At 37.7% G+C, this 14,853-nt stretch overlaps 1 long non-coding RNA gene across 2 annotated transcripts; it reads left to right on the forward strand.

The window, feature by feature from the left end:
* Positions 1-281: 281 nt before the first annotated feature.
* On the forward strand, positions 282-2,294 carry LOC107819265 (uncharacterized). 2 transcript variants are annotated; one of them, XR_012695145.1, is made up of 3 exons: positions 296-627; positions 707-767; positions 2,007-2,294. It is a non-coding gene; the product is annotated as an uncharacterized LOC107819265 (long non-coding RNA). The 2 variants fall into 2 exon arrangements; XR_012695144.1 differs by having other exon boundaries at positions 282-627; positions 707-2,294.
* The last annotated feature ends 12,559 nt before the right edge of the window (positions 2,295-14,853 follow it).

Here is a 14,853-nt window from a genome sequence, read left to right on the forward strand (position 1 = left end):
TATATATATATATATATATATATATATATATATATATATATATATATATATATATATATATACACACACACACACACACACACACACACACACAATAGTTATTGGTCATGTTAACACTTATATGCATTTTTTTGGGTTACATGGACGGAGTGTGAGAATTAAATTGAAAAAGAGAGATGGAACTCAAAAATATATACAAGTCAATATTGTGGTTGGCAACATGTAATAATACTGTAATCATCATATGAAGTAAATATATTATAATAATTATATTAGTCATTACATAATCAGATTGACCAACATATTTTGAATACAAATTAAGAAGGCTATGAGTAAAGGTGAAAATCACCTTAGAACTCCCAGGCAGTAAACACAAAGTGGGCCAAAGTTGGTCTTTATAAGTGTATTGCACTTATAATCACTTTTCTTTCATACTCCAAGTCAAATGAATTTAAGGAAGAGGGGAGGAGTATATGTCACTGACTACTAAAAAAAGGCGGATCCAATATTGGTCCTACGAAGAGCTATTTCCAGGCAATACTACTCATTCTAAATAGAAATATTTTAGAACTCTCTTTGAGTTCTTTCAACTGGTTCACGACCAAGCTCAATTCCTAGTATTTTAAGGTAAATTCCTACAACTATTAGTGTTAATCTAAGTTAGATAACACTTATACTAATGCCAAAATATATTGGGATTATCTAGATTCTAACAAGACCATCAAGAACTTCCACAAGAACTCAAGTCAAGGATTTGTTTGAAAGAGGTAATTTCCTTACCCCATCTCTGGATATAATCATGGATTGAGTATCTTGAAGGTGTTGTGAAGTGAAAATTACTACTTGTGTTGAGGATTTATGCAAAGTCTTAAAGTGGGTAATGTTCAGACTAGGGCTAAATTAGGGAAGAAGATGAATAGTGAAATTTAAGGGAAATTTTGAGTTGAATAATTATTCCACCAATTTCAATAGCTTAATTAGCGCCATAAAACGAATTATTGGACATGGCTTATCGATTAAACGAAGGAATGAAATTTTGGGTGGCTTCTAGCTAGCTTTGGCTACTAAATGGATTATGTTGGATTCTTGTGAGTATGAATTGATGTCAAATAGTGATAGATTGAATGCGTTTGGGACGTCGTTAAGTACGTGGAGATTACGTTAGAATTTTAGAGGCTAACTTGAGGTATGCTGAGCCTTAAGCTATATTGTGTATTTTTTTAAGACTTTATGTCTTGATAGAATAAAATGCATAAGCTTCACCTGTACGTGTGGGACAAGCTTGCATGACTTGCTCCGTGACTCAAGTAATAAAAAACTTGGCATAAAATTTCTAAGAGTTGGAAATACTAACAAGTTTGGTATAATTTTTTTTATGGACTGAATAACTTGTCTTTAGTGCATTGCGACATTCGGATATTTTCTTTATTTTATTATCGACATAAATTCATGGCTCACTTTAGGATGATGGGACAGAATTCTCCTTCTCGATTTTTATTGATGTAACAAATAGAAACACTTGAATTAATGATCGAAAGTTTGGTTACCGAGTCATGGGTGACAATAAATTAATTGATTATTATATACTTAAAACATAGACGGAAGGGCTATGTATCCTTTGATTGGGTCATTGAAACATAGACATAAGGCCTAAGTAATCTATTGTCATATACCTGAAAAGACAGACGGAAGGGCTATGTACTATATTATTATACACATGAAACACAGACATAAGGATTGCGTACTATACCAACGATATTCTGAAACATAGGTGGAAAGATTATGTACCATTCAGTTACTCGGTAAAAGTTAATGGTTCTAATTATACCTTGAAAGATTTATGCTTACACTTGATATCTTTGATAAGTTTAATTATTTAAATTGATTAATCTCTCTTATGCATTTAATATTTTTATTGCGCATCTCTTGCCCCACCATGAGTGATTGGTTATGATGCATATCTGAGTATTTCAATACTCAGGCATCCTTTATTTAATTGATGTCAGCTTTGGCAGACGGTTGAGTGCAGGGCGGTCAGCGTACAAGGTAGAGTTCTTGCATCTTCTTTTTTTTTTTGGTGAGCCCACATTTGTACTCGTGGGACTACTCCATTTCAGTTGTATATTTTGGTATAGTGCGAGCTATCCTCGTAGCTTTATTATCTCATCCGTAGCGTCATAAAGGCTCCATAGATGACTTGTATTATTTTTGGGTTATGGGTACTTATGAGATCTTACGAATGATGTTTTATTTCATATCTTGGTTTATGGTTGGCCGCCCAATTATTCATACGATATCCATTTCACTTCCTCATTTAATTTTGATATTAATTAAATAAATTATTGCATGTGGGCACAATATGTGTGATTTATTATGTCATTTAGGTTCGCTCAGTCTAGGTGGTAGGTACCGGGTGCCGGCCACGTCTCATCTCATTTTGGGGCGTGACATCATCATTAAACTAAATTTATCACGACCCAAACCAATGGGCTGCGACAGGCACCCGGTACCTTACTCAACCGAGTACCAACAGAACGTATCTTTTCGTATCATTCAATCATAGGAAAATGAGACGGAAAATGAGACGGAAAAGTTGCCGTGAGATAACTAGAATAAAATATGTATTACCAACTTATACATAATACATACGGGCCTATAAGACCAAAATAACTACTTGTATACTGAACATAGGCAGACAAGGCCATACAATCTTTTACGTACATGGCATCTGTCTACAAGCCTCTAAGAATATATAATTTTCATAAAGATTGGGACAGAGTCCCGCCATACCAAATAATACACGTCTAAATCATACTAACCAAACAAGAAACTCCGAAGCAAATGGAACGCACCAACATCTTCCGCTGAGCTGATAGCCTACTTAGAGTGCTCTCGACCTGTCTATCGGGACCTGCGGTATAAAATACAGCGTCCCTTGGCAAAAGGGACGTCAGTACAAATAATGTACCGATTATGTAAGGAATGAAAATCAGTAAATAATAGACATGAGAGAAATATGGAGTAAAAGACTTAACATGTACGTCTGCATAGCTCTGTGAATCATTTCATTTTTATAAAGTCATGCATATGCGTATAAAAGCCATACCATACATAGGTATATGTGTTCATAACATCATCAAGCCTCTGAGGGTCTCACATCGTATCATTTTGGCCACTGTGGGCAAATCATCAACGTATACCAGCTGATCAAGTGGTGATGCATATATAACGCCATTACCCTTTCCCGTATCCCATATACATATAATATACGCGTATATAACACCATCTGGTCATGGGTCAATGTACATGTATAAATGCACGAAATGTATAAGAAATACATTAATAAGATTTTCTCGGAATGTCATAAAAATAATATGCCTGTAGGATATATTTTATCAAATACATATTTTTCTGAGACCCATGAACAGAAGATATAATAATAATTCACATGGGGAATCAAGAATATAGACAACCCTAGTATTTCTATGAATAGAGTCATTTATGAAAATTATGCATTTGCTCGTTTCGTTCGTGTCGTATAGATCATGCCAAAAGTAAAGAAGGGATAGCTTTACCATACCTTAGCCAATTCTCTTGACAATTCTTCCAACACATATCAATTTCGCCAACACGTAACGGCGGATCGAAGTAGGAGAAAATACGTATGATGTTCTTGAGAAGGATTGTATCGTGCTCTCTTAGAATTGCAAATCTCGTTGCTATTACGCAGTGTAACTTTTTTTGAAAATTTTGCACAAAATCCGTCACTTTCCTTAGTTTTAATTCACGTTTCTTGTTAATTAGAAGTCTTAGAGATTCTTGGAATTTTAAGCTTCATCCGTAAGCTTTGTTTTGGCAAACTTATGTAATTTCCTCTTACTTTATGCATAATAATCCTTGTAGGCCACCAATTCTCCTACACATGCCACATAGCACATAAGTGAATAGTCATCCTTTGGGCTCTTTATGGCTTCCACATAATGTTTAATAATTATCCAATATCATTATTAATTATCAATTTTCTTAATTTACTTGGAAATTCCCCACTAATCCAATAATTAACTAATTATCCACATAATTAAGAATTACTTCAAATTACTTAAAATACTACTCACTTTAACACACACACCTTACTATCATGGTCACGTGATACCTTATATGGCACTAGTTCATAAATACCAGGTATTTTAGCTCGGGCTGTATTTTATCCCAACATGTCAAACTTCGACGAAATTCATTTTCTTCGATTCACTTACCCTCTCACCTTCACGAATTAACTTATTACTTATTTGAAATAGCGTAATACTTATAATCCTAAAATAAATCTCATTCCCGAATTTACGTCAATTAACTTACGATGAAACATCGACGTACGCAAATGCAGGACGTAACATCTCATTTCCGAGCTTTCATTTATTTATTTATGGCGTACTCTCACTTACAAAAGTATGGGGTGTAACATCATTCTCCCCTTTGAAACTTTCGTCCTCGAATATTGACTGATGCACTTATCATTATCATAACTTATAGCTCTTGTGAATACCTTAATACTCTCCTTGCCATTTAGGTAGTTATTCTATGAATAAATCCAAAGTCCAGGGTATTCCCAACTGTATGTCTCTTTCTCATACCATGGCCTGTGGTCGGAATTCTTCAGATCTTGTAATTCTTGCTACCATCTATCACGCAGCTTGTACGACTCTGACCTTGTAAGTGCACCTATGTGACTCCTCTCCTTTTTCCCTCCAGTTTTTAGCCAATCTCTAGGCTTCACTTTGTAAACATATACAGAGCTTGACAAGTTTTCCCCTGGACATCAATAGGCATACTTGAAGTTCTTTGATCGGTACTTTGTTGAACTTGCAAATATTGCTATACCTTATTTCACAGATCCATTATCCATCTGTATGACTTTACTGCCATAACTCTTACTTTAATTTATCGTTACTGAGGTCTGCTACCAAATTCTAGCTTACTCTTGTTGCTTATCCCATATGTATAAATCTAGGTCTTTTAATGTTTTCTCATTTCTATTCATCTTAAGACTGACGACCTAATTCTCATCTCATACTTTATGACTTCTGTCCATCAATTGTTGATTCACCTCAATATTGATCTACAATATACCACCGATAACTTGAAACTTCTTACGTAATACCTTGCCACTAGGTCTTACGTTGCATCAAGGAATATTTGAAGTGGTTTTCCTTATCCACTTAGCCGCTATACTGTACTTCAATAAGCGTATTTTATAGCATCCCAATGTAATTCATTTATACGGGTATTTTAATCCCGTATAATTCATAAAATCCTCTTCAAATCATTACTCAATTTAAGGCCCAAACGTCATCCTTTATCTATCATAATTACATCCTCATTGTATGTTAGGGCAGCATTCCATATCTTCTAAATGCTACTGGTCTTAGACTCCTTTGAGTTCAATCAGGCTATATTGAGCTTTCTATAACTTAGAGAAACCATCAGCTCTCTTATTTCATAGGCTTAATCCCGAGGACTTATCCATTCTCGTCACCTTCTCACTCTCCCTTTTTATTCCTTACTCCTGTCTTCCTAAAACCTTGTCGCTTTACCATACTTTAGCTTGCGACTTACACATATCTATTTATACTACTCGCAACCTTCCTTCAACTTGCTTGCATCATAGATTTCCTTGTGTATTCTGGGACATCAAGCGAAACATCACATCGTCTCTAACCCTTTGTTACTCTCTTAATCAGGCTTTTCGATACCTAGAAACCATAGGCTGGAAGATATGCCACTAACGTTGCTGCTATCCTTCCTGGATACTGAATCTCAGCGCTTCTAGCCTTCTATCCAAAGTATGGACTATTCACAACCTTCTGCATTTGAGTATCTCGTATGCTGTTCACCTTTACCTTACTTACTGTAAAATATCGCATCACATCTTCTATCTCTTTCGTGACCTCCCTTCCACATAGGTATAATTCACATTCACAATTCGAAGCTCTATTATAATACTTGCACCTCTTGTGCATACACAATCCGGTGGTAGCTTAATACTGACTTCTTATAAGGCTGGTACTCTTCTAACTGGCTTTATCGTAAAGCCATTTTTTTGATATGGTTGTTGTACTATATTTCTTGTACCTCTAATATTAAAGTAAGTCTGCAATGTTCTTGATCACGATTTCTATAGTTTTCTGGGTCTAATAATCAGACTCCTAATTTACATGGTTAATGTAACTCTTTAGTTTCCTCTTCCTTCTGATCAACCTTTATATAGGCTTAATCTATCTTCCGATGTACGGCTCCTGGTATTAGTTATTACTTTAGCCTTTCATGTGCTCTATGGAATATCTATGACACAATCTTCTAACAATTCAATCCTTTGTCTATGCCCTGGGCTCAATTCTTTCTTTTACTTATACCGTAGTCTTCTACGGCTGTATGATTGTCATATATATGCTGCATGGATAATACTCTAAAATCTTACGTGCATTCATAACATAACTCACTCTGGATCACTAATCGAATAATTCCTTTCGTTCCTTCTCCACTTTCTTTAAATGTAAGCAATTACTTTTCCTGGTCGTTTTTCCACTTGTTGCATGTATATTTGGCTTATCTTAGTTCCCACGCATGCCGAAATTTTCGTGCAACTCATATGATCTTGAATATTACTTTTGATTTTTCTTCCCGTTCCTTAGCCACAGTAGGTACCACTTCCTTATGGAGAGCATACAATGTTGTTGTGAGACTGTTGTTACAAGACCATATCCTCCTTAGGTTACTGAGCTTAGGTTGAAGCCTTCTTCCTTACTTCCTCAGCTAGTCTTTTATTGTAGTATTTAGGGAGGATCCTCTGATTCTTGTAAAGTTGTGAGCTTATCACATCGTATACCTGATGGAATTTTTGATGTCCTTCCTCGCCTATAATTACCAGTAGTTACTTACCTCCATGCCCTTGTGCTTCTAGGGTTGCTTATGAACTAATATTTTGACTGTCTTCCCAGCGGGATGCTCTTTTATTTCCGTAACACTCATATGGTACCTTTACTACTCCAACTCCTATCTGAATATTTCTCAAGGATCACGATGTCGTATCTGAGAGACTGAATTCCCCATGTTGGGGTTCACTATGTTCATCTTGCACAATCTATTGATTTGTCTGTATCCTCTTGCTTAGCCATAACTAGGCTCTTCCTGGATCAACTACTAACTACTCGTTAGCCCATTCTCATATTAATATTCCACGTAATCTTTCTTTGGGTTATTTCTTTTGCATTAACTTACGTCTCGCACTGGCTCCTTATTTATTAATAACATCTCGGGCAGGGACCCTTACTTCTTTTCCTTGACGTCGTGTTTGCATAATGTTCTGGAATCGTAGCATATCAGTAGGCTTTGAATAAGTGCAATCTCATCCCTTTTTTATTTATTTTTTCGCATTCTTCCTTTACCATTCCATAATTACTAGAACCACTTAATTATGACTTAATACCACATCACTCCATATTCCTCCCTTTACGGGAGCACTAAGATTTAGTGTTAAGATGATCTACGTATAGATGTTTTACCTTCTCATCTTTGGCATAGTTTTATATCATCGATGATCCTTACTCACCTTGCGGTAATCCTTTTGTACCAAGGATAACAAAATTCCTCGCTCGCGAGGGTGACACTTAGTGTAACTGGCACATAAAGTCCCTTAAACTTAACTTTACTCACCTTGCTTACTTTGGGGAAGCGTCTTCCTGAATGACCTTTAAAGGGTATTCTTATGTCCTCCATTCTATTATCACCGGGACGCAATCTCTGAAATTCTCATGATGTCGACTACTACTCAGTCCCTAGTTCATGCTTAGTTTATATTGTTCATCAGTCCATGCTGATTTCTTATTACCCTGGGGTCTAACTTTTTCTTTTGGTAGTCGCGTTGGAGTCACGAACTTATTTCTCAAAATGAGGATATGACTTTATGGCCTATACTCTTTTGTTGTCTCAAGGCCTGTCACCTCTCGTCTTTTCCTTCACTTGACTATAGACTCTGTAATACTGTCATCTTTTTGATCTACCGTTGTCATCCATGTATCACATCTTACTCATAATGCTTCATTAACTCTCTTCTTATTTCCCGCTAATATTTATGTCTCTTACTTTATTCAGAAAACTTCAACAAGACATCCTTTTGCTTTTAGCTCCCCTTGCTCCATCCCCTGGCTCTTCTGGTTGCCTAATATTCCCGTTCTACTAGGGACGGGAGTCACACTAAGGTAATGTTTATCCATTCAAGGCTTTCAGTGCCTATCTTTGTAGTACTCATATCTAGCTGTACTATTTTAGAGTGCACCATCTGGATGTCTCACAAGGAGATCTATTACCACATTTGCAATACCCTTCGGAAATGTCAACTAACACAAACAATCCATTCACCATTTTGTGTTACTCTAACCCTAGCCGGATCCTGATATCTCGTCCTTCTCTTAAACTACACTTGTCAGCCCCCAGAGGACATAATTAAAATGGGTGTGATCAATTGTATATATCTCTGTTGCTGTTGAAGGTAACTCAGAATGCTTATATTTCTTTGCTTGAATTGTAAATATTCTTAACCTTCATTAACTGGGTACCTCGTACCCTTTTTCATCTTGCTTCTTTTACTTGCTAAAACTTGTGTGTACCTTCTGATTCTCTTATTCTATTTTACTGTAAGAGTGGATAGACATTCTAGTCTTAGGTATCCTTATCAAGAAGTTTACACATCTTAGTACACACATGATCTGTTGAATACCTCATATTTATCCATCATATGCATGATGCAAAAATTGAGTTCCTCTGACTCAACTCTTCCACAACTATATCTCTTACCAACCATTTTTTTGGATGGAGGCATCATCGTATTATCAATAAGATAGAGTTTAGGAAATTGAGTTCTAACAACTGAGCTCTACCACACGATCTAGAGTAAGAAGAAAGAGTGACAGTCCTAAATATCCTGTAGCCTCCTGCTTATAAGTGTGGTGCACAAAACACCCATAAACAAGACTCTACTAGACACGACTTGTAGACTCCCTAGGACAGAACTGTTCTGATACCACTTTTGTCAAAACCCAAACCGATGGGCTATGACAGGCATCCGGTACCTTACTCAACCGAGTACCAGCATAACGTATCTTTTCGTATCGTACTATCATAGAAAAATGAGACGGAAAAGTTGCCCGTGAGATAACTAGAATAAAATATGTATTACCGACTTATACATAGGCCGACAAGGCCATACAATCTTTTATGTACATGACATATGTCTACAAGCCTCTAAGAATACATAATTTTCATAAAGGTTGGGACAGAGTCCCGCCATACCAAACAATACACGTCTAAATCATACTAACCAAATAAGCAACTCCAAAGCAAATGGAGCGCACCAACATCTTCCGCTGAGCTGATAGCCTACTTGGAGGGATATCGACCTGTCTATCGGGACCTGTGGGCATGAAATGCAGTGTCCCCAGGCAAAAGGGACGTCAGTACAAATAATGTACCGACTATGTAAGGAATGAAAATTAGTAAATAATAGACATGAGAGAAACATGGAGTAAAAGACTCGACATGTACGTCTGCATAGCTCTGTGAATCATTTCATTTTTATAACGTCATGCATATGCGTATAAATGTCATACCATGCATAGGTATATGTGTTCATAACATCATCAAACCTCTGAGGGCATCCCATCATATCATTTCGGCCACTGTGGGCAAATCATTAACGTATACCAGCTGATTAGGTGGTAGTGTATATATAATGCCATAACTTTTTTTCATATCCCATATACATATAATATACGCGTATATAACGCCATCTGGTCATGTCATAAAAATGTACATGTATAAATGCATGAAATGCATAAAATATACGTTATTAAGATTTTCTCGGAATGTCATAAAAATAATATACATGTCGGATAAATTTTATCAAATACATATTTATCTGAGACCCATGAACAAAAGATATAATAATAATTCACATGGAAAATTAAGAATATAGACAACCCTAGTATTTCTATGAATAGAGTCATTTATGAAAATTGTGCATTTGCTCGTTTCGTTCGTGTCGTATAGATCATGCCAAAAGGAAAGAAGGGATAGCCTTAACATACCTGAGCCGATTCTCTTGACAATCCTTCCAACACATATCAATTTCGATAACACGTAACGACGGATCAAAGTAGAAAAAAATCCGCATGATGTTCTGGAGAAAGATTGTATCGTGCTCTCCTAAAATTAATAATTCCGTTGCTATTACACAGTGTAACTTTGTATAAAAATTTTGCCCAAAATCTGTCACTTTTCTTAGTTTTAATTCATGTTTCTTGTGTTTCTTGTGAATTAGAGATTCTTGGAATTTTAAAGCTTCATCCGTAAGCTTTGTTTTTGGCAAACTTATGTAATTTTCTCTTACTTTATGCATAATAATCCTTGTAGGCCACCAATTCTCCTATACATGCCACATAGCACATAAGTGAATAGTCATTCTTTGGGCTCTTTATGGCTGCCACATAATGTTTAAGAATTATCTAAAATCATTATTAATTACCAATTTTCTTAATTAACTTGTCAATTCCCCACTAATCCAATAATTAACTAATTATCCACATAATTAAGAATTACCTCAAATTACTTAAAATACTACTCACTTTAACACACCTTATACACCTTACTATCATGGTCATGTGATACTTTGTATGGCACTAGTTCATAAATACCGGGTATTTTAGCTCAGGCCGTATTTTATCCCAACATGTCAAATTTCGACGAAATTTATTTTCTTCGATTCGCTTACCCTCTCACCTTCATGAATTAACTTATCACTGGTTTGAAATAGCGTAATACTTATAATCCTAAAATAAATCTCATTCCCGAACTTACGTCGATTAACTTACGATGAAACTTCGACGTACGAAAATGCGAGACGTAACATCTCATTTTCGAGCTTTCATTAATTTATTTATGGCGTACTCTCACGTACGAATGTATGGGGTGTAACAAAATTATTCACTCCGGGATATAATCTCGGGTTCATTTTTTCCTTGTGATGGACACCTTAGTGCGCTTTAGATTAGTCCCTGGGGGACATCGACTCCTCCAATGATCATGTTGATGACATGCTGAGATTCCTCTTTTTCGGTCTGTGTGTTGGAGTCTCTATTTTTGAAGTGATTCTTGGCTCGATCACTCAGAAATTCCCGGAGATGCCCGTTATTGAATAACTGGGCCACTTCTTCTCTTAAATATCGGCAGTCCTCGGTTCTATGGCCATGAGTGACATGATACTTACACATAAATTTAGGGTCTCTCTAGGTAGGGTCGGACTGTAATTGTAACGACCTGACCAGTCGTTTTGAGCTTTAGAGCGTTGTTCGGCGATTTGAGGCTTTGAGTAGCTTCACTTTAAGTATATTTGTACGTGTGGCTGGAATTGCATTTCAGGAAGTTCGGGATGGATTTGGAAAGAAAATTCTAATTTCGAAAACTTTAATTAGGAAGAATTAGCTAAGATTTGACTTTTGAATAAATGACCTCGTAATCGGGATTTGAAGGTTCCAATAGGTTTGTATGATGATTTCGGACTTGGGCTATGTTTGGGTTGAGTATCGGATCACCCGAGAGAATTTCAGCGCTTATTATAGAAGGTTGGCATTTTAAAAGTTTAAGAATTTCATAAGTTTGGTTTGAAATGGATTTTGATGTTATCGATGTCCGCTCGGGGTTCTGAGCCTTGGAATAGCTTTGTTATGTCATTTGTGACTCTTGTGCGAAATTTGAAGTCATTCCGGATTGATTTGATACGTTTCGGCATAGGATATAGAATTTGAAAATTTGAAAATTACAAGTTTGAGTCGAGGCGCGACTCATGATTTGATGTTGTTTGATGTGGTTTAAGGCTTCGACTAAGTTCGTATTGCATTTTGGGACATGTTGGTATATTTGGTTAACGTCCCGAGGACCTCAATTAGATTCTGGATGGTTAACGGATTTATTTTTAGACTTAAGAAACGCTGAAGCTGAGCAGTAAATGGTGTGATCGCTTCTGCAGAAGTTTGGTCGCAGAAGAGACCTCACAGAAGCGAGCTGAGGCTCGCAGAAGCGGCTTGGGTAGCTTGGGCATGAAGTCGTAGAAGCAAAGGCGAGCAGCGCACTTGCGTGTGCGCAGAAGCGAGTCCAGAGCCGCAGGTGCAGGAATTTGCACAGATGCACTAGGATGTGTCGCACCTGCGGTTGCGTAGGAGCGGAAGAATTTCCGCAGGTGTGATGGGCAGCTAACAGTGGGCTTCCACAGGAGCAAGGAAGTTTCCGCAAAAGCGGAGCCGCAGAAGCGACTGCTTTTCCACAGATGCAAGAGGTCGTCTGGGCACAGAGGTTTTTTTAAAAGCGGGATTTGACCCATTTTCTCTCATTTTCCCTTGGTTGGGGCGATTTTGGAGAGCTTCAAGGTGAGATTTTCATCAAGCATCATAAGGTAAGTTATTCCCACCTATTACAAGTTAAATACATGGTTTATATATGGATTTAAACATGAAAATTAGTAAAAATTTGGGATTTGGTAGAAAACCTAGAATTTGGTATTTTTGGATTTTGACCACGAAATTGGACATGGAATTAGGAATAAATTATATATGTGAGTTCGTGGTATTATGGGTAAAGTTTATCTTCAAAAAGTTTTGGAATCCGGGCATGTGGGCCCGAGGGTTGATTTTATCGACTTTTCTAGCGGAGTTGGGAATTTTTTAAAATGATTAATTATGGGTATTAGAATATATTTTGATTGGTTTTCATATTTGTTTGAATAGTTTTGGATCGATGGGCATTGGTTTGAGGTGATAGAGAGGCTTTGGAGCCGGTTATGGAACTTCGGAGCGAGGTAAGTCTCCTGTCTAACTCTGTGAGGGGGAAACTACCCCTAGGTGATGTGTTTGTTATGTGCTACTTGTTGCGGGAGCTACGTACGCACGAGGTGACGAGAGTCCGTACGTAGCTAGATTCATACTATGTCCGGGTAGACTTAGGTTCCCGCCATGCTATAACTGTACTATTTGAGTTGTCTCTGGCCTATTAAATTCCTTTATTTTACATTACGACTTGAGACTAGGCCTGCGTAGAGTGATATATTTGCTATTGTAGAGATTTGACGGCTTCATGATAAGTCGCGGATTAATTGTACTCTCTTTACGAAATTCTCCCGCATTATGCGTTCTCATCAAAAAGTTCCGTTAAGAAAAATCTTTAACTCACACAACTGTTCGTGAGTAGGGTCGAGGACCCGTCAAAGCTTCTTATTCTAATGGGATCGGGCCGTTCGCCTCGGCAGGATAGATACATCTATGGTTCGTGTCGTTCGACTCTCAGCAGTGTGCACATTATGATGGATCGGGTCGTACCCCTCGGCAGGATTATGTACCACACTCTTATGGTAGAGGGCCGTTCACCTCGAAAATATAATAGATATATCTATTGTTCCGAAATATCATGATGGATCGGGCCGTATGCCTTGGCATTTCGATAAAGTACTCTTATGAAATCATGCGTAAAAAATGATAAGAAGGCAGTATATCTGCGAGTTTTCCTGATTTGAACTGTGGCGACCTATCTGGTGAGGTGCATTATATATATACTCCGATTGAGGAGGTAATTACTAGCTGAGAATTTGAGTTATTGCTGAGAGGAGAATTTTACCACGTATTTATACTTGTTCTTTTGTTTATTTTCTCTGACTCACATCTGCCTACTTCTATTGTATCTGTCTTATTAGACCATTAGTAGGTGTTGATGTAGACCCCTCGTCACTACTTCTCTGGGGTTAGGCTAGATACTTACTGGGTATGCATTGATGTACGTACTCATGCTACACTTGCTGTACTTTTTGTACAGGTACATATATGTCTGGTGGTCTTCTGGGCGTAGAGGTGCGGCTATTGCAGGGACTTTACCGTGAGCTGCATTTCATGTCACGATCCGAAGCCTGCAGAGTCTCCATCCAAGTTATTTATATTCTTCTGTCTAATTTGTATTCCAGACAGATGTTGCATTTTATTACATTTCCTAGTTGGTGTTCATGCACTTGTGACACCGGGTTTGGGGGGTGGGGGTTCCTACGAGCTGTTCACTATTGGAAATTTGTGTAATTCTACTTCATACTATTTAACTAATAAAACTTATGATTTTAAAGTACTAGAATGAGTAATTAAATTGATCAATCATTCTTGGCTTGCCTTACGGCGGTGTTAGGTGCCATCACGACCTATAGTGGATTTTGGGTTGTGGCAGCAACGGTCGAGGCCACTTGGTATCCTTGATGTGCCCGATGGCAGATACCATGATGGCATCATCGACATTTAAGTTATATTCTGATAACCTTGGTTCCACCCTAGCCCCGAGTGGCCCGTCGAAATCGTTTTTGCCCATGAGTCCCCGGCTACTGTGGCCTTGATCGTTCCTCTTTTTGTTTCTCGCAGGGTTATGCTCAGATATATTACCCCTTCAATCTCCGCTATATGGTTGATATCAGTCTCTGTTCGGTCTTGGTTCATGATCGAAGACTCTCATAGACCTGTCATTAGTTATGATGGGATAAACGGACCCGGAGGGGGCCCGAAGCTGATCGTCCTCGACTCTGATTTTTGACTAGTACCTATTATGGACGCCGGCCAAAGTTACCGCCGGGTACTCTATCAAATTCTGTTTCACCTGCTGTGAAGCCATGGAGCTTCGGGGTTGAGTCATTGAGTGAACGCCAGAATGGCCCAATCTTCTGCAACCAGAGGCAGGTCCATCCGTTCCATTTGAAACCTCGATACGAATTCCCTGAGCATTTCG

Source organism: Nicotiana tabacum, chromosome 9 (genome assembly GCF_000715075.1).
Source record: "Nicotiana tabacum cultivar K326 chromosome 9, ASM71507v2, whole genome shotgun sequence".
Classification (NCBI taxonomy): Eukaryota; Viridiplantae; Streptophyta; class Magnoliopsida; order Solanales; family Solanaceae; genus Nicotiana; species Nicotiana tabacum.